Source organism: Accipiter gentilis, chromosome Z (genome assembly GCF_929443795.1).
Source record: "Accipiter gentilis chromosome Z, bAccGen1.1, whole genome shotgun sequence".
Taxonomy (NCBI): domain Eukaryota; kingdom Metazoa; phylum Chordata; class Aves; order Accipitriformes; family Accipitridae; genus Astur; species Astur gentilis.
Window position 1 is genome coordinate 3,213,375 of NC_064919.1, and position 19,313 is coordinate 3,232,687.

The window sequence follows — 19,313 nt, forward strand, 5'->3', positions numbered from 1 at the left end:
AAAACTCCCCAGCTTACATAATAAGTTATTAAAATATTACAATGGACACAAAGATATGGCATCAAAGAGTCCAGTCCAGTTTGCTGTGGGAGCTTTCTGTGTTTAAAAGAAAAGAAAAAATTAAGACATGGTATGAGTTTCTGTTGTAAATACATGAGTATTTTTCCTCAAGACATGGATGTCTCTAGGACCTGATTAGGTTAGCACCTGGTTTGGTCAAATAGAGTTTTTATATTGAAATAACACATCAGGCCCTTTATCGCAGGTCCTCAAGGGGAGTCAGGTATTTAACTCCATTTGGCAGAACTAAACAGTCACTTTTAAAAGTCTGTATTTCAGCTGCTCCTTTTTTTTTTGTTTCAGGTTTTCCGAATTCTTTTCCTCTTTCAAATCTTCCTTTAGAGTCATAGGGACCCACCAGCAGCACAAGCGAGGGGAGCTGGGTAAGAAACTTTCTGAAGTCCTTGGCCTCATAATGATTAGCCAAAAAACTTTGTCTAGCCTGAGAATCAAGATGCTTGGCCCAAGTACCTTGCTAGATGCAAATCTTTGGGTAAGTGGGCTATATGGTTTTAAGTGGGCTGATCAAGGATGTTGTTTTTAGCTTTTAGATGAGGCATTGTGATCTGTGTAGTAGATGTTTTGGGACAAAGTTTTAAACCTTTCATTGATACTTGCTTTTGCAAAAATTAATTAGCTGCCTATATGAAATCTGGTCACACAGTCCTGAAAATCTGGCTGTACTCTTTCTGTTAAACAGAACCAGGCAATAATACACAATGTGGTCATTTTTATTTCAATAATATGAAATATTTTGGATATTAGCTGCTTCTTAAAACGAATATAAATTTCAACAAACACCAGGAATACCGACAACTTCAAACAAAGGTGGAAAATAACACCTCACCACAAGTCCCAAATCTTCCCAGAGCATTTTATATGGTTTCTGAAGCTTAGCTGCACTCTTAGCTACCCTCTGGTTCAGCTTCTGGAGCTAAAAAATCTATTCTCTGTCACTTAATTTGTCTCATAATGTCACAGGTAAAAGTAAATTATTATTTGCTGAATTTTCATCTTGAAAAAAGATACATGTTTTTGTTACAATTTAAAAAAGTCACTTGAAAAAAATAAAAATGTTATAGACTGCTGGAGCTAAGGCAAGCTTTGGTAAAATCTGGCTAGATAATATATTCTCTTTATGATAAATTCAGCAGAGTGAATATGCATAGCTGAAGTTGTGTTCCCTGAAATACAAAATTTATAATAGAAGTGCGATTGTGTTCTTAACAGCCTATATGAGGCAGTTTTTTAAAAAGGAGCTATCTAATTACCTTTTAAGTCAATTATTCTGCTTGTTCCTCCAGTGACTCTACTCTTCCCAAAATGTATCAGCTGAGTTTTTCATTATTATTTCCCAACTAAGAAAATAAAAACTATGAAAAATCAATAACAAAGTTCACATGAGCAGATGTTAATCTTCTGCATAGTTCACCATACATTCAAGATAGCAATCTCATTGGCATGGGGCTTGATATTTTTAATGGAGCTTTTTTAGTTAGTAAAGTCAGTAGCAGTAAAGACTTGGAATTGGTAGCAAAAAGTCAACTGCACATTTGAATACTTAATTTTGTGGCTATAAACAGCCACGTCACATTTCCAGCAACAACAATGGGATGGTTTTCAGCACTGCTCTACCAAGCAGGCATGTTTTCTATTTTCTTCTTGTATATACAATTAAAAGCATTCCCACCAGAGAACTCTGCCCTGCATTCACTTCTGAAACAGAGCATGAGAGATGTCTCTCAAAAGTCAAAATCCTGCCTTTCCTTGGGCCAAATAATGAAAGAACATCCCAGCAGTGCACCATTACTTCTACGGCTTCTATTAAAAGTTTGAATTCACTGACCGATTGTCAATACTTGCCCCCACGTGCAATTAATAAGGAGATCTCTGGTCATGAGAAAAGTCTTTTTTTTCTTCTGTGTGGAAAGGTGAGTTTACTTTTTATCAGGCAAGAGATAAGGAATTGCAAGCATGGAGTATGGGCAGGTTCTTGTCTTGCTCTAGGGGATACCCACCAGTGCCTGTGTTCTTGTTGAGTAATAATGAGATACCATAACCAAACAGTAGAAGATGCATGTCAGATGGTTCTCCAATAACATTAGAAAAAAAGCAGCTGATGTATGGGATATTGAAGGCAGATTAAGTTGTTAATGTATATTAGTATATTCTTAATTTCCTTTTAATTGAAAAAGACATATTGACTTTAATTAGAACCATTTCACAGGAACTGTCAATTAGCACATGTCAAACTAGTTAATTCAGAACAGAATTCTTTTAATTAGGGTCTGCTTTCCTTTAACTGTGGGGCCAATGAAATCAGCCTTCCCTTATCAAGATTTTAAATGTCTCTAAGACATACAATACAAATGTAGTCTCTTATCTATTATTAGAAGCCCATATGGATAACATTAAAATGATGATGCTGGCATTGTTCATGCAGCACAAATCAGAGTTTTCTTTATGACTGTTCGAAAAAAAAAAAGAAAAAGATGGCTTTGAAGAAAGACTATTTTAAATACACAGATTTATCCTACTTTAAAGAGACTACAAAATTTATGACACGCATGTTCACATTTAAAGTATTATTTAATACGTCTGCTCAAATAAATGGGCCTATTCAAACGTTTTGTGTGTTCTATCAGCCAAAGACACATAAAACATTTTCAAAGCATGCAGTAACGTTCTTCCCTTAAATGAACTGTAATCAAAAGGAGAAAACAGACTCAGTGATTTTTTTGGGACAATATAAAACCAGCATTGTTAACTTTCATTGCATGTGAAGATTTAACACTGATTGCTAATCCAGTGGCTGTGAACACTAGTGAGCGAATGTCATCTCAGTCATCAAACAGAATATAATCCTGGTCTTGACTTTCTCATACATTTTCTGAATATGTCTCGAGTTTGCTGATGGATCTCGACTCTTGGCTGACATACTGGTGTCAAGACCTTCTCCATGGTTTCTGGGAGCTGCCCTGTGCAACATCTGTAACACTGGTCACATCCCTTCAGGAGTAAGAACAGCTGAGAAAAATATACCAAAAAATATAATAGGAATGATTGCAAAATCTAGACTTAGTTTTATCATACAGGCTTTAGCCACTGTTTTACTGACCTATATCAACAGAGGATTACAGAGATTAGTGAAAGGAATACTTAATAACTGAACTGTGGATTCCAAAGAGGATTATCTGGTAAGATATTTCATGTGTCCTGATGCTTTGTTGAACATATTAGGGACCTGATTATGGGCCTGAGTAACTCAATAATAAAAGAAGCATAATTTACCAAAATGAATTACAACTGGGATGCACTAAAATTTAATGTGTCCTAGAAGTACACTTTGCCTAGGATCCTAACCGCACCATTTTTCCCCCCTGGGGCAACTCTTTGGTATATGGTGAGTAGTACAGTTTTAAGAGTGCTATGTGCTAAAATGTGTGTTAAGATTTCCACGAACTTTGAAAAGTGGATGAACTTCAACTAGGTGATCTGCAAAATTGAAAAAATTTGTCCTGGGAGTTCTTCAGCTCAAGCAAGAGGCTCTGTAGACATGTCACTTCACTGCCTACTGTCCTGTATGAAGCGTACCCCAAGTATAACTAACAGCTGTAGTTCTACTTTTAAATGTGATTGTAAATAGGTAACATAAGACCCTGATATTTATTCATTAATCCTATTGTGGCCCATATTAAATCTCTGCTTATCAGTTTAAATGCTTACCATAATTTAGAACTCTTTAAGCAGATCTAAGTCACTTTGGCACTGAATTGCATAATCCAACTTCTTTTATAACACAGCAGAAACAATGCTTTGGATTTTGATCATATTGCTCAACTGGCAATATATTGTTTGTTTCAAAATGGCAGTTAGCAGTAACTCTTCTTTTACAATCATCCCCACATTGGCTCTGCATAGGAAGTATGGGTACGTTCTCCACCAGGGTTATAAAACCTCAGGTGCTTGCCTTTATGCTCACATACGATGCATTATGCTGAACTTCAAACTATAGGAATATTTAAACAGTATGAACTATAGGAAATTTTCAGATTATGGTGAAATTTTTAGTCCTTGCAGTATCCCAGTCAGGTGGGTAATGATTTATCCAATCCATACCTTATGGCTGGGACAACAGAGAAACAGTTGTATGGAGGAAAAGTAACTTACCCAAGCCCCAAACTAAGTCAGTTAGAAATGGAGTTAAAAGCAGAAGTTCCCTATTCCCTGAAGTTGCATGACCCACTGTGTGCCATGCCCTTAAAGCAGGGCAAAGCATTTTTTTTTCTAATTAATACTAAGGCGATTCATTGCTTAGCAGCAGCACTAATATTTACACACTTATGGATCTCATGATTAAGTAGCAAGCTTTGACTTCAATTAAACCTGACAGTTTCTGATAGCAAAAAGTCATTACAGAACTTCAAAAGCACTTGAACGGCAGCAAGATCTTTACAATTATCTATATAATATCTTTCAGCCTCTGTTGGCTCCTTGATCTTCTGTGGCAGGCCCAACTTCTCTGTCAACTTTGGTCTATGAGAACTTGAACCTTAATGCATGCTATTTAAAAAAAGAAAATACAAAAATGCTGCAATATACAATGGATTTCACCCACTCTGACATTCTTTTTGGGATAAGTGCTTAATAAAAATTGCCCACGTGAATCATGTACTGTTCATATATTGTTCATGAATCAAACCAAGAGCCATTTAAAAATGACTAGCATTAGGGAAACGTAATAGCTTTTTAACAGATTATTTAAATGACTGTAGCTCTGATTTCCAGTCATTTTATCCAAACAGCTATGGCAGAACTATCCCTGAAAAGGGAGTAACTTTCTGATTAAACTCTTTTGTTGTTGGATTTAAGAAATATTTTAGAAGAGAGAATTTCTCAATTATGTATTCATCTTTCAGAGCCTGGGCATGGAGGGTGTAACAATTTGATCAAACCCAGCTGAAAGCACTAATGGTTTGGAGGATTCATTCTGTTCTTACAATCACGGCAAAGAAAGCCTTTAAATACATTCAGAGCAGAACAGACAGTTTGTTCAGACTGACCAGAGCATAAATCACTTTCTAGGTAGTTTCTGGTCTCTACATCTTGGCTTGCCTGGTACTTCCATAGCGTGATGTGACAGCGATCGAGCAGTTCATTTGTGCATTTCTACGGCCAGATTGTCAACCCATCCAGTTCCTCGGTTTTTGCTTTGTTGGCTGTATGCATCCCAATGTAATTAAAACCAGCAGATACCCTCATCTGCTCGTGTGCTGTTGGCTCCTTGGCCTGACGTTGCCCATGGCTGAACTCTGTCCCTTCCTCCTTTTCCCAGGAGAGGTTTTTAACCATGACATTTGTGCTCATGTTAAACCATTACAGCAACTGGTTTGCAGCACCCGAAGATGGAGCCCCCTCCCATTAAACTGGGAGAGTTCCTTACTCTGAGTCCTCCAGACTGATGCCTTTCATTTACTGTTGTTTTGAAGCATAGCCCAGATTTTCTCAAAACCATGGTCTTTTGGACAGCTCTCTATTCTGCCAGCTATTTTTGATAAAACATGTGCATCTTCATGTTAACGATGAAAACTACTTAGTGGAAAAATAATGCTAAGGCACCCAATACATGCCTAATTATTTGCAATGCGGTTTAGTAGCTGCAAACAAGGACAGTCAGCCAGCTGCCCCATCGTCTCGAAGAAAGGACCTGCAGACCATCAACAGTTCACTGATCATAGACGAGGAGCTGCTGCTCTTGCTCCCACAGTGTCTGCGGGCATATTCCTCCAGGTCACATCGCCTCATGCTACAGCAGTGTTAACTACTCCTTTATTAAACAATTCTCCAAGCATAACTAAAGCATTTGGGTTGTTAACATACATAATAAGTTATATTTAAGAAGGTTTCAAATCAGCACATTGTATTTTGCAGCGAAGTCATAAAAATATGCTAACATGATAACATCTAATGAGGGAAATGTTGCATGCAGATGTCTGTTTGCCTATTATCCCATAAAATGACTGTATATTTTTATTTATATGAGTAATGTTAGACACAAACATGTTACCAAAAAAGCATTCATTTAGGAAATGTATAAACACAATGAGTCTAATATAAGAAACTGTTTTAAAACATGTTTTTTAGTGTTTATAAAATGAAGAGAAATTAAAAAAAAATTGTTCTAAAGTACATTTTTTTCCCCCTCATGATGAGAAAGAAATATAGGTCCTCAGCTGGCATATTATTTGCGATGTGGCAGCAAAGTGAAATTTGTGCCTCGCGTCATGTATCCTTTACATGATGCAAAGGAGTATAATTTTATTTTTGTTTTATTTGAAGGCTCTGTCTGGGCACATTGGCCACCAATTTCATTTTTATTGCAGTGCATGGATAGCAAAGTCACATATCCTTACGTTAATGCAAAGGGCATAGGAAAGGAAAGGGAAAGTATAATTTTTGTTGTTGCTGTTGTCATTTGAAATTTCCATAGTGTCTGTGCACATTGGGTACCATTTCATTTTTATTGCGCTGCACTGATAGCAATGTCACATATCATTAAGTTAACACCAAGTTAGAAAAAAAAAAGAAAAACAGATATTTTTTTCCCCCGCTATTACCATTGTTTGAAATTTTTTGTACTGTGTGAATATAATTTCTGTGGGGTGGTGGAAGAACTGAAAAATCTAATATCCAATGTAAAAAAGGTATACCAGTTTATGTTTTTTGTATTGTGGCAGTGGATAGAAAATGTAATGCTACTCACATTTCTTATCAGTAGGATAAAGGTTTGTTCAATTTCTAGAAACGGTTAATGTGGAAATGGCCATTTTTCAGGAAAACTGGAATAATACCAGAGTTTAATTTCCCCAAACCAGTATATTTTATTAAAGTGCTTATCTCATGCATGCTAAAATATCTTCCATGTCCACCTCACTGTCTTTTAACCCCTGAGTAGAGAACATGAGACCCACTTTGGGATGTGGAGGGTTAATCTGTAGTTGCGGTGGACCCACTCCTCATTGCTGACATGTGTAAATAACTGCCACCAGTATGGACATGGTGCTCTTCTACATGGGGAGTATCAGGCAGCTGTGTGGTTGCTCTGTTTTATGTGACAGGTCATTATACAGGTCAGCACTAATAGCAGGCAGGAGTACAGCCCTTGGGCTCCTTTGGGAAATTTGTGCCAACAATTGTCTTAGTTTTGGAGAGCAAAAGAGGCCAACTTGTTTTATTTTATCTAATCTATTATTAACCATTCCCATATGATGCCCAGCACTGCCTCTTTATCCTTGACCTTTGGAACAACTCTGTTGTGGTCTCATAAGCCAATGTCCTTTTTTAAGGAGTGACCCTTGGACAGACAGATACCAGGCAGCCACCAAGAGATGGCAAGCTCCAGTATGGTCCTTCTTGGTCTACAGTTCAGATAGGTGCACTAGTTTGAGATAGATAGACCCGATGTCTTGCAGCTGGTACCCTACTCTGCAGAAAACCCCAAGCTGAGCAACAAAGCTGCTGAAAGGGTGAGAAGGCATGTCCTATGAGGACATGTCACTCTCTACAGCTTCCTGAGGAGGGCAAGTGGAGAGGGAGTTGCTGAGCTCTTCTCCCTGGTACCCAGGGCCAAGATGCATGGGAATGGTTCAAAGGCGTGCCAGGGGAGGTTCAGACTTGACGTTAGGAAACATTTCTTTACTGAGAGGGTGGTCAAATGCTAGAACTAGGGAAATGGTAGATGTCTCATGCCCGTCAGTGATTAAGAGGCATTTGAACGATGCCCTTAATAGCGTGCTTTAACTTTTGGTCAGCCCTGGACTGGTCAGGGAGTTGGACTAGATGATTGTTTAGGTCCGTTTCAACCTAACTCCTCTTCTTTTCTTCTCTTCTTCTCCTCTTTTTCTTCTCTTCTTCTCTTTTTCTTCTCTTCTCTTCTTGTCCTCTTCTCTTCTTGTCTTCTTCTCTTTTCTTCTTCTCTTTTCTTCTTCTCTTTTCTTCTTCTTCTCTTCTTCTTCTCTTCTTCTTCTCTTCTTCTTCTCTTCTTCTTCTCACTAGCTGCTGTAATTCATACTTGAATTAATGGCTGAAGAGAAGGAGGCTGCATCTAAGGGGCACCCCAGACACTTTGCATTGCTCTTGCAGTGTTCCCACCTGGTGCTCACAGTGGCACTCAAGCCATGGAGGATGGTCTCAGACAGCATATTCAGCATCCGTAATGTCCCTTTCTTCTCTGTCATACAACATTTTGAATGTAAACTTTTTTTGGTGTGCATGGTTTGACCTCTGCATGGACAGACACAAAGCTGTGGCAATTCCAAGCTTGTCCGTGGGCCTTTGGAGACCTTTTAACTTGAAGTCGGATAAGACAGTTTCCAGGCTCTTCCACTCTTGACAAGGAGTAGGACAAAGAAGGATCTAGATGGAGATTTGTGGTTTATGAACCAAGCTAAATCTGGAAGGACAAGAGAACCTTGGCCAGCACGTGTTTAGTGAAAGCTATATGACATTCAACAGCCACAGATGTATGTAATAGATTTTGTGGTGTCACAATAGACTACATCCCAATAAGCCACCTGAACACACAAATATGTGACAGCTAGCATGGTTTACATTTTTAATGCATTTCTTTGTGTGAGGCTTGGAAAAGCCTCTTCCGCACCCGTTGCCACAGGCTACTCTTATGCAATAGCAGCAGCACTCCATCTTCAGAACACCATGTATCACGAAAGAGAAAATCATAAAAGAAAGGCTGGCCAGAGGAATCCCATGAGTCCATTCATTTACACCAAATTTGAGGTGTCAGCACCTGTACTGCTGCTGCTTGGATAATGTCCATGAAACAAAACACCCCTCTGCAAGTAATGCAAGGGCAGCGGGGATGGCTTGCTTTGGCAGCATCAGTTGCAGAGATGGGCACAACTTTTGATGGTGCTGGTGTCCTTTTCTTCCTGTACCTCGAGTGAGGCAGAACAAGCGTGGAATATTTTTTAGCAGGTGTTAGAGAAAGAGGGATAACGCGGCAGTTTTGGAAGAAGTGCTGGAATGGGAATATGCTGCTGAGCTCTCCATCTGGAGACAAACCCCAGAACCACCCTTTCCTCATGAGCTGCGGGAAGAACAGGGGACTGTGTGTTTGGGGATTTGTAGAAGACAAATTTTAGCTTGTTTCTAAATGTCTCCATATGTTTTTATTTGTGTTATATACTTCCCTCTTGGCTGTACCAGAGCTCTTTTGTTTTATACTGGCACATCCCAGAACATTTTTAGGTTATAAAAAAATTACTTATCTCAGGGCTTCACAAGTGAACTTTTTCCCCACCCTGGGTTTTTATTAAGCTCAGTGGAACTAATTCCCTACTGCTCAGCATGTTGTGTAGGCCTTTACACTGAGGCCAAATGGGTGTAAAATGCTAAAACTACATGACATGCCTCTGACTGATCGAGCTTAAGGCGTGGGATCACACATCAGAAATTTGTGTCCAAACCTTACCTCTCCAGAGTCGTTGAGCCTCTCCAGATGGCAGGTGATATTCCAGGTGTTAATAAGCCACTTCCTCTCCCACTTCTGTCTCCATAGCAAAATGGTGACAAACCTTTCTCATAGTCCTTTAAATTAGGAGAGATCATACACAGACACACACACACACATATGTATATATACAATTTCTTAATTTTTAAGTCAAAAACATTATATGTGTATATGATCTATTCTGCATACATACATCTATATAAGGTATTTTAAAATGAGAGGCTCTTAGGAAAAAAAGAATTAGTCTGAAGTAACTGTTATAGAACATGAACTTAATTTTTGTGAAAACTATGATATCTAAAAGAAGTTTAGTTTGCTGCCTGTGCCAGCGGTAAGCCAAAGGAAGAAGAGGCTGGAGAAACACTTTGTGCAGTTTAATGCTCTGCCTGTGGCAGGACCTTGGGTACCAGGGACAGCTGTTTGCAAACAGTTTAACTCTTTGTCCAGAAGGAATGGCAATACATCATCTCCCCTCAATGGCGATCTACTTGCTTTAGTTGGATACGAGTCCTGGCAATTTTTGACAGCCAAGGGATACCATGCAGAGTACAAGGGCTTGGATCGTGAGGACTGGCCAATGCTCCCAGAGGGCCAGAGCTCAAACATCAGTTTCACATTTTTTAGGGTCCAGGAGACACCTGGGTGGGGCTGCAAGCAGTCTGGGTTTGGAGCGTGGGATAAGCTGCTCATGTTGACATAGCCATTTCTCATTATAACCATGTTGACATAGAAATTAGCAAAGTTCGGTTTCAGTAATTTCAAACCCACATTGCAGTGACTGTATAATGGGAGGAACAATAGAGAACTGGACTCAGTACACAATGCATTTTAATAAAATTCTTCATATGGTTTGATTTCTAAAGGATCTCTCATCAGTCTGTTCCCTGCATTTTTGTGACAATCACCACAAACATTGGCATGAGACTGACTTTGAATGGAAAATATTAGCAGGAAAAATGGGTTTTCTCAATATGTTGAATACACTGCCAAAATCCCTTTGCAATCCACCTGCAGTCTAAAGACTTACTTGTTAGCGTAATTGGAGTTAAATAACCAAGTATGGACTTTATCTACTCCTTAGATGCTAAAAAAAAGAAACCCTGAAAAAATAAGAAAACAATTTTTAAATCATAGTCAAACTCATATTCATAATATAGATTAGTAATGACTTTCTGTGATAAAATTCTTCTGTGTAAAGGTCTAGGATAGCTGTAATGGATGGTGATAGACACCAGTCCTCAAATAAATTTAGGGTTTCTGCCAGAAAACTTATTCTTGGGGCCTTCTGATTAGCATCTCTTTTGACCTGGTATCAACCCACATCTCTCGTCTCGGAGACTCTTCAATGGAAGATCTCTGCTCTTGTGCACTTCTTGAATAACAATTTGTTGCATAAACTTCAGAGTGAAAAAATTCCTACTTCTCCTGATTTGATCATTTATGCATCTGGCAGCTGAGATACAAACAGCCTGGTGTCATAACCTTTGGAGAATTAAAAAAAAAAAAAAAAAAAAAAAAAAAAAAAAAAAGCAGCTGACTTATAGTAACCAAGAATTGCTTTTGCCCCATTCTTTACAAATAGGACAAATTAGGTACTGATAGCTTATAAACATTAGCATGCTCTGGAAAAGCCAATTTATTATGAAGCACAATGTTGAATAGTAACTGTCTTGATAGTAACAGCAGGAAAACACGTAATTGTTCCGGGCTCTATATTTACCACAGTCAAATCCCTATTCATCCTTCACTCAGGCAAGACTACATTGAACAGGAATTTTCACTGAATTGGAGAAATAGGGATTTGGCCATATGTAGAAAGTTAATTTCCCCCCTTCATGAACTCAAGCTCTGATTAAAAAAGAAGTAATTATAATTTTTCAGCAAATTAAGTTTATTAAAACCATTCAGTCTGATAATCTATATTGTCAAGTTATGTTTAATACTTATTATGAGATTAAACCACTAAAATATCTAGTTCAAGGAAATATCTTCAAACTTCAATCATAAAAGAACTATATTAAAGCAAACATTCAGATTAATTGATGATGGGATCATTTAGTGTCTAACAGCAAAGAAGAAACCTCAGACTAAATCTATTAGTACTGGGTGAAATCTTGAGGTCATCACCTACTCCTTGCAATCACTCCCCCCAAATGTTTATACATCTAAGTACTCACTAAAAATGAATTAATAACTTCAAGATTTAATCTGATGTTATTAAAGTTTTTGATGATTGTTTACTGTGTCTGATGAGTTTATGTAAATACTCTAAGCTATTGCATCATCCATAATTACTGTGCAATAGATGAGGTTACAGGCTAGTTAAAAGCATGTGTCTTCATTATAAAATGAAAAGAATCATTCTAACTTAATGTCAAAATGGCTGTAAAAATAAATGTATCAAAGTATAGTAAAGCACCTGAATTTTTAGACCCAAATGTTAAAATACTGTTAAAATCCTAATTATATAATTATTAAGAAGTAATTTGGAAAGAGATAATTTTCTTTTATGTTTTAATACAGTTAATAACCAAAATCTGCAGTAACAAACCAAGAGGCTGCTGGCAAGTCCTATAGAAGACTTGCTAATGTTGTGAAATACAGAGAAAACATGCTGGTACTTCTTTGAAAGCAACTTTTAATGTGAAAACAGTATTAGCACATTTGACCTGTCATGAAGGGAGCAGAATATGATTCGATGCAAATACAAAGAAAAAGTTATTGGAATGAGCCAGAAATTCAACAGAAAAGGCTTTGTGCGTAGCTTGATAAACGTTATCTTTCCAGACATCTGGTACAACATATACAATTATTAGTAACATTCATATTTCCTTTCACTGACAAATATCAGGGTTATTAAAATGGTGTTTGGTAGTCTGCTGAGGGTCTGTCGTTTTCCTGGCATACCAAAGGAGTGAAAAGAAAATTATTTGGGAAGAAAATTATTACTTTTTTGCCCCAGGTTGATGATTATATTCATCATAGGAACTCGTGTTGCGTTGTGCTGTCAAGTGACTTTGTGTATTACCCAACAGCTCTTCTACCTGGCTCAAGGATGCACTCCAGAGATTGCTCCAGAAGGAGAAGAATGCTCTCTGAACCAAATACTTCTCTCTTTTTCTCAAAATATGAGTGTCAGAGCATTTATTGTAAGACACTGCATCCACTCACGGAGAACTCCTTGCAGCAGAACAAGAGGATAAGGAAAGACCTGCAGATTTCCAGGTGATTCTGTAAGTGGCAACACTGCTCATGCATGGTGCTGTGGTCCACAGGTGGAAGTTACTTTCCATTAGTAATTGACCTTGCAACATGCCTTAGTCTGTTTTAGTGCCAGATAACCTCTTTAGTTTAAAGAAACACTGCCAGGAGCTCAAGAGCCATAGGTTTTGGTGAGCACTAAACAGGCTATGACTGGTCTCTATTTTTTTTTAGAAACACATGAAAAACAACTACTGCTGTGATCCCAAGGGAATAGTGAACCCTCTCCATAAATTCAATTTGTTCATAACCTTTTGACATGGTCCATAAATAACCTTCATATATTTCACACACATGGACACATGTAATAAATTACATGAACAATATATATAAATATTTACCTTACAAAAATACAAACTAAATATAAAATGCCATATGAACAATCCATCTATTAGCAAATGGTTAATTCCCTGTGCCAGTTGATAACTGGATTGCATGCCTACCTGCTCCTTTTGATATGCCACTGTACTGGTTGCAGGTACAAAGTGGTAGAAAACAAAATATTAATCAATTGGCAGTGGGGCTGTTTCAGCAAAGGTTACACCTTTGGAGACAAAGGAAAGGGGAGGCTGAGATCTGGCCCCTGGAAAGTCTTGTATGATTATCTGGAGCAGGTTATGAATTCTAGAAAAGAAAAAAAAAAAATTAAAAAAAGTGCCATTTTTATTTCTGAAAATTGTTCTCAGTGACCTTATGTGATGCATTTTATTTGCACACATGATTATTATGATAATAATAGTAAAAAAACCTAAAAGAATGTACCAGAATTCCAAAATGCTAAATCAGAAAATGTTTATGGAAGAGAAGAATTGTTCCTCAGCTTATACCAAAACCCCAGGCATTCTACAGGAATTAAAAAACTCTTTGCGCTTTAAAACCTGGAAGAGATATCCTGTCTGATGAATTGGATGCTTTATTTTTTAAATAATATCATTAAAAATGTTGATGAGATTTAGGGTAGAAAAATAACTGAAAGTGGTATATGTGAGAAAGTGCTGAAATTTTTTACCTGTTTCAATGGTATCACAATGTCTTGCTGAAAATTCAGGGAAAGAAAAAGGATTAAATCATAGACTAATTCATTTTGATTTTTGTTCAAAAGAATAAAAACTAATTAAATCTGTACCTTCCAAATATAATGATGCCCATTTGCATTTTCAAAGTAAAAATAAATAAATAAATAAAAATTGTTAAACAATGGGAATCAGAGAATCATTCCTACTGCTGGAAATGTCCATAGTACTTTTTTTCATCTTTGTTGAGCATGCAGCTTCTTCTACGAGAAACTGTCAGTTTGTCCTATTGCCATGAGACAACACAGGGCCAGACAGACAATGGCTAGATTGAACAGTCACACCAAAAAAAAGATGAGGGCCATAGAAACTCTCTGTTTCTTATATACCTTTAGGTGATCAGGATCATGGCCCTAGGCACTGCAAGAGCAAAATGGGCAGAAAGCAGGCATCCTCCTCCTTCCCAGACACATCCTTCAAAAACAATGACCAAACCGGTCCATCAATTTTAATTAAAGAAGACTAAACTTCCCAGTGACAAACGCAACACCGGTGCAGACACTGCTGCAGGTTTGGTGTTACCTGCAGTAAGCCAACTGCCACTGCTGGGTCTTGGAAACCTGAGGAGGGATCTGATCTGCAAGTAATGTTTATGAGTCACTGTGGACCAGCTGAAGTTGAGAAGGAAAACTTTCTAGGACTATTAATCAAAAAGGTGGCCTTTTGCTAGTAACTATTTAAATGAGAAGTACACTATTTGGTAGTGATTAACCATTTCACAGCACCAACTAGTTAACATTATGTGATGACAAGTAGAGGAAATGATGGTAGCACAAGGCATTCCCTTAACTGAATAATAAAATCTAGAATCATAGAATCATAGAATGGCTTGGGTTGGAAGGGACCTTTAGAGGTCATCTAGCCCAACCTACTTCCAACGAGCAGGGACATCTTCAACTAGATCAGGTTGCTCAGAGCCTCGTCCAGCCTGACCTTGAATGTTTCCAGGGATGAAGCATCCACAACTTCTTCGGGCAGCTTGTGCCAGTGTCTCACCACCCTCATCATAAAAAAATTCTTCCTTATATCTAGTCTGAATCTACCCTCCTTTAGTTTAAAGCCATTACCCCTTGTCCTATCGCAACAGGCCCCACTAAAAAGTTTGTCCCCATCTTCCTTAAGAGCGCCCTTTATATATTGAAAGGCTGCTGTAAGGTCTCCCTGGAGCCTTCTCCTCTCCAGGATGAAAAACCCCAACTCTCTCACCTTTCCTCACAGGAGAGGTGTTCCATCTCTCTGATCATTTTGGTGGCCTTCCTCTGGACCTGTTCCAAGAGGTCCATGTCCTTCTTGTGCTGAGGACCCCAGAGCTGGAGGCAGAACTGCAGGTGGGTCTCACCTGAGCGGAGCAGAGGGGCAGAATCCCCTCCCTCGACCTGCTGGCCACGCTGCTTTGGATGCAGCCCAGGATACGGTCGGCTTTCTGGGCTGCAAGCTCACATTGCCAGCTCACATCCAGCTTTTCATCCCCCAGTACCCTCAGGTCCTTCTCGGCAGGGCTGCTCTCAATCCCTTCATCCCCAGCCTGAATTGATACCGGGTGTTGCCTCGACCCAGGTGCAGGACCTTGCACTTGGCCTTTTTCAACCTCATAAAGTTCACATGGGCCCACTTCTCCAGCTTGCCCAGGTCCCACTGGGTGGCATCCTGTCCCTCAGGCGTGTCAACCTCACCACACAGCTTGGTGTCATCAAAACATCAGATATGTGAGTGCAAAGAGTGAAATGGGAAATAAATCTGCAATCACTACACTGGAAACTATTACATGGCTCTACCACAGGTTTAGTTGTTGTTGCTCAATCTCATTTGGGTCTACCGTTCTCTGGAACTTTCAGTTTATAACCAAATAAGGGCCAGTCATGTACGGTCGTAACAGTCAAGCTGGTCATAACTCCTATGCCTTCATGTTCCCCCCAAAGCAGTTGAAAACAATCCTGCTTCAGCTTTATTTGTTTTAATTTGGGTTTAGGAAAATATAAAGTTAAAGTAGGACCTCAAGAACTCGAAGAAATTTTGGAGCTGAAACTCTGCCAGGTAACATAAATAGATTAGAGCATAGACTGACAGGCCAGGAGCAGTTAAGAAGAAAAGATCAAAGAAGCTATGAAAAATAAAAATAGCCGGAGATCTCTAGGACAGATATCATATTATTAAATTAATTACCAGTGCAAGTGGTACATGTGTAGACAGTACCATGTGCTAAAGTGAGGGCACAGCCAGGTCGGATGTTGAATTTCCCTGTTCCTTCATTTCTTCCTTTCTCCACTTCATTAATCCTCATGTCAAAGGAGGGCTGTTTCTGACCATACATTTCACTGGAGTTTTACATAGTTAGTGGGGATTCTGCAAATTAATCTGGGATGCTGCAGCATAATTCAGTGGATTATGCTTTCAAATAAAATTTCCAGACATATCCCTCTATTTTCTTTTTCATATTTTCACCCCATTATCTCAGTTGACTATCTTACCGGGGTTGTGATTAAAGATTTAAAATTAACACCAGTTACCACACCACAGTGTCTGAAATACTGAACTCATTTTCTCCAATAAGATAGATACATCAGGATAAATATTTTAATGACAAAGTCTGTAATTTTTTTTCTTCGTGATTACTGTTAAAAACCCTCAAATATTTATAATTTTTATTACATCTCCTCATTGTCAACACTTACTAATACTCAGAACTTAACCTTTTTCTAGTGAATCAGCTCCCCCACTCTTTTAATGTATTTTGTTTCTAAATTCTATTCCAAGGTCACTTTTCACAGGAAATAAAAATGTGGCCTTAACAGGCTGATGTATGGCATGAAAACGATGGAGCAATTTGAGGGATTCAGTAATAGCAAATTACCAGGACTGAATGATCTCCCTCCAGAATTCTGAAGCTAGAAAATTATTAAGTACAGTATGTATAGATGGGAATATACGTTGTCTTTTTAAGATAGTAATAACAATATATAACACCCCCCCCCCCCCCACCGTTCATAGTGATTGAAAGGTGCTAATACTATTAACTTCAGGGTTTTGAGTTTCTTTTAAAAAAATGGTGTGAAAATACAGACTCATTTTGGTGCTGGGAAAACCGTTGAGTTCTTCTAAAGAAGATGATAATGCAGGATTTGGAGAACAACCTGAAAGGACTAAAACAACACCTCTTGGAAAAAGGAGCCGAATTAGGGCAAAACAGGTAAAAGTGAGCAAGGAATAAAAAACTCCTGAACTTCCCAAAATATGATGATAAGGATAATCTAAAGAGATTTTTGAAGGAAATAAATTGCTGTGTAGGAAGGAATGAACTCCTACCTTGGATTAAACAGGGTATTATTCTATTATTTCTAGAGCATCGATCCTCTTCCCCCAGCATGAAGATGAATTAAAATTGTACTAGAAAATGGTTGGAAGCGATAATCGCCTCTGCTGTGTTACTCCGGGTGTGTCCATACAGCTGACTGGGAAGGAGAAGGTAAGAGCTAGTTACTGTCAATAAGTTGCTTTGAGGGGCTGTTGGGGCAACTGAGATGGCTGTCGAGCTCCAGCTGTCTCTGTGAGCTCCTAGCAGGGTCCCACATGGCAAAGAAACCTGTCTGTCTGTCCATGCCCAAGCAGGGGCTGTGTCTGCTCCCGAAACTGAGCTTGACTCTCCTGCTCTGTCCTGTGGGAGCAGACTGCAGAGCCTACGAGGATGCCAACGGTGCCAGTGGAGACCCATCCAACATCTACTTCTGAGGAGCAGTGAGCTAGCTTGCGTAAAGGCAATCCCGTATTTAAAAGAATAGCAATAACTTAACCAGCAATTAAGTAAGTTTTTTTTGTGTGCTCTAAACCTGTAAATAATACAGGCATCAGTGTCATATTGTCACACTAACCACATCTTGTTGGGTGTAGGAGCACATCTAGGTTTGTTCACCTCACTTTAGGAAGGACACCTTTGTCACTCAGGTGACACACTTTGGACATAGGTTTTATTTAGCGTGTTGGATTGCAAAGCAAGTGGTCAGACCTCAGTCGGAGACTGACTTACCTTGGATTGACCCAAAGTCTGTAACAGAGAAGAGTGGTGGAGTGGAGGTAGGGAAACGACAAAGGGCATCTCCTCTGCTCCATGCAGCCCCACAGACCAGAAATAGAAGGGCACACGGATGGATAGAAAGAAAGATTAATTCGTCTATCTGGCTTGAAATCAAACTGCAATTCAGTCAAATATTTTGACTGGATTTTTTAAAAGGGCTGGATTAGTTCATTGTTATTATTCACTGGAGCTACTCATATAAACAGATAAATATGTGACTATTTAAGCTGAATGCTCTTTTCCAGCTTTGAAATTATACAACTGAGAGCAAAGTTTGGCTATCTAAAAGTAATCAAACCTAATGCTTCATGCTGTAAAGTAACCCTTTTGCTGAAGAGGTCAGGAAGGAAGTATTTTCCCACGCTAATGGGTAACCTCAGTTTTATTTTTCAGCAGTTGACATGTTCTTGAGGTACTTGCTTGTTAATGCTGGAGACACAATGTGCCACTGCCTAATTCTTTGTGGCAAAGGTGTTACTAGTCCACTTAGGAGAAAACGTTTAACGTGCCAGAAAAGAGGGAATAGCTGTTCCCTTTGCTTCTCAAGGTACGGCTCGGTCATTCCTCTGTGTCCTCCAACTTTTGGTCTACTTCCTTACACTTTCAGTAAATCAAATGTAATTTTTAAGGTATCCTGTAATTCTATATGCCTGGGCTTTACCTGTTAAACCACAAGCGAGTGCGAAAGTGATGTAGGGCACTGGGTAACGGCCGCTCTCCTGTGCACATAGGTACAAAACTTGTAGAGTACACCTCTGCCTAATGAGAAAGCACAGGTGTTCTGACAAGCAAGAATAACAAATAAAAAAAAAAAAAAAAAGTTGCTATCCTGTCAAATACTGTGTGCATATCAAGGATCCGGAATACAAAGCAGACTTAACAGCAATCACATTTTGAGTAGAATTTGCTTGAATGTAACACCTTCTCCCTCTAAGGTTTTGAGTGTGGTATCTTAAAGAAGATCACACAAATTACTCATTCTGGGAACAAAGGCTCTTTTTTGAAAGCTGTCAGCTTGCTGACAGTTATGATGAGCATTTACTTCAGGCTTGTAAAACATATTAATCAAACTTGTTCCTATAGCTTCAGTCCAAGGAGGGTTACTGTTTCTTTTAGAGAAGTGTTTTACATAAGTGAAGAGCTCTGAATACGTATACACCTTGAATGCAAACCACTGTCTATGCCATTCATTTATTCATAATGAATAAATACTAGTCTACACCAGGCTTAAGGAAGATTGAAGCAGTATATGGAGATCTGTTTATTACAAGGCTATTTGCCAAAGACCTATGCACCATTCATTGAACCTTGAAAAACATTT

General features: G+C 38.7%; 1 long non-coding RNA gene across 1 annotated transcript; it reads left to right on the forward strand.

Moving 5' to 3' along the window:
• Positions 1-446: 446 nt before the first annotated feature.
• LOC126036154 (uncharacterized) lies at positions 447-17,376 on the forward strand. The gene is made up of 3 exons (XR_007505104.1): positions 447-553; positions 12,625-12,822; positions 17,263-17,376. It is a non-coding gene; the product is annotated as an uncharacterized LOC126036154 (long non-coding RNA).
• Positions 17,377-19,313: the final 1,937 nt, after the last annotated feature.